We start from the raw sequence: 2,034 nt of genomic DNA, 5'->3' as shown, positions 1-2,034 counted from the left end.
AATCGTTTTTTCGTCAAGGCGACCGTAGAATGGTACGGGTCCTAGACAACCTCAGTTCAGGCGACCATAGAATGGTACAGGTCCTGGAAATTAGATCCCCGTTTAGGCGACCGTAGAATGGTACGGGTCCTGGAAAATCTTTTTTCATTCAGGCGACCGTAGAATGGTACGGGTCCTGGAAAATCATTTTTTCGTTTAGGCGACCGTAGAATGGTACGGGTCCTGGGAAAGCAGTCACTTTGTGAAGTCATGTTACTATTCTGGGCGACCGTAGAAGGGTACGGGTCCTGGACATGTAACACCAATCTATCTTGAGTTACTCCACCATCTCCGAAGGTAAGTAATTCCAGGTAAGTTCCTTTATCATTTGCATTAGCATTTCCATGCATCATATAAATTGCATTTCAAAATGGGATTCATCTTCCCACCCAAAAAAAAAAAAAGTCACTCAAGTACATTTGCATGATTAACATTTAGGTCTCAACTTATCTTTGAAGGCAACCTCTACGAGCTCACCTTCAAAGAGGGGCAGCCTGTTGACACCTAATTTTGGAAAAATAAAATTGCATTTTGAACAAATAAAAGGAAGAAAAATAAATATGGGGAAGATTGATTTGATTGATTATGTATGGAAGTTTGAAATTCTTATGAGTATTCAGATTTTGATAAATGTAGAAACAATTGAAAAATCAAGTGAATAAGAGGCAAGAATTTTGCAAAATAGAAAAAATCTTAGTAGGATCGAGCTGATTGCGAAATCACGTTCCGATTTGCAGGCTTAATTTAATGCGATAGAAGATGGAAAGTTGAAAGTTGCTATAAAAATGACCATATGAAAATCACTATAAAAGGAGCCATAATTTTCGTGAGCAGGGGGGGAGCGATTTTTAAAAATTGGAGAGCAAAAAAGGTCAGAGGCCTTCCTTCGGTGTTGGGGGAGAAAAGAAAAGAAAAAGTCAAAAAAGAAAGAGCAACAAGGGTCTGACAAGAAGGAGAAGAGACAAAAGAGAAGCGTAAAGGCAGAAGAAAAGGGAAAAAAAAAGGGGTGATTTGACCCCTACTGTTCATCGTCTCCCCAAGCTTGCCGCCCACGTTCTTGCTCCATCTCGCTACGCCCGTTCTTTGCTCCATCCGCGACTATCCAGAGCTGCTCCATCTCACCGTGCGATTACCGCCGTTCACCGCCACCGCCACGCCGGCGCCGCATCTCCGGTGAGGACCTTACACCGAGCCGCTCCGTCGCCGCGACCAGCCTCGACGCGGAGCCGATCGCCGATCCCTCGCGTGCCTCCACCTCGGTCGAGCCCCCTACCCCGACGAACCGAAGCCCCGACGCTCCACCCTCCGCGAGTAGGCCCGAGCCGTGCCACGCCCGAGCCGCCTTACCCATCCGCAAAGACCACCGGAAGAAGACCGAACGCCAGCGCCCGACGACCGCGCTCCGCCCGGCCCGACGCCGAGCTCCGGGCGCCGCTCCCAACCACGCCGCGCCGCCGCGCGCTCGCCTCAGCCAAGCACCCGGTGCCTCGCCGCCCGTCTCCACTCACCGGACGCCGCGCCCGCACACCCGACGCCGCATCTCGAAGCTCGAGGCCTGCTCCGCTCCATTACGTTCCGCGCAATCGAGCTCTCACTGTTCACCATTGCCGCCGCGACCCACAAGCCCGACGCCGCCGCACTTCCGCGCCGAGTCCTCCGTCCGAGCGCCACCCCAATTGCCAAGCCCATTTTGAGAAAAAAATAAAATAAAGAGAAAACACATTAGGTAGTTTTCTTTAGTTTGTTTTATTTATTTTATTTTATTTTATCTTATTCCTTTTAGTATAATTAGCCTTTAGTATATGATTGGAAATTCCAACATATTACCTGATTCGCAACCGCGCCAGAGTTTTTTATTTCATCTATAAGGCCTTAGATGAAATAATTAATTAAGCGGGAATAAAATTGATATTTTGATCTTTAAGGCTTAAGATCAATTTATCGATTTTATCGAAATATTACCCATTGATCTGAACGATAGGTAATATTTTTGAT

Source organism: Eucalyptus grandis, chromosome 6 (genome assembly GCF_016545825.1).
Source record: "Eucalyptus grandis isolate ANBG69807.140 chromosome 6, ASM1654582v1, whole genome shotgun sequence".
Classification (NCBI taxonomy): Eukaryota; Viridiplantae; Streptophyta; class Magnoliopsida; order Myrtales; family Myrtaceae; genus Eucalyptus; species Eucalyptus grandis.
This window is presented reverse-complemented; position numbering follows the sequence as displayed.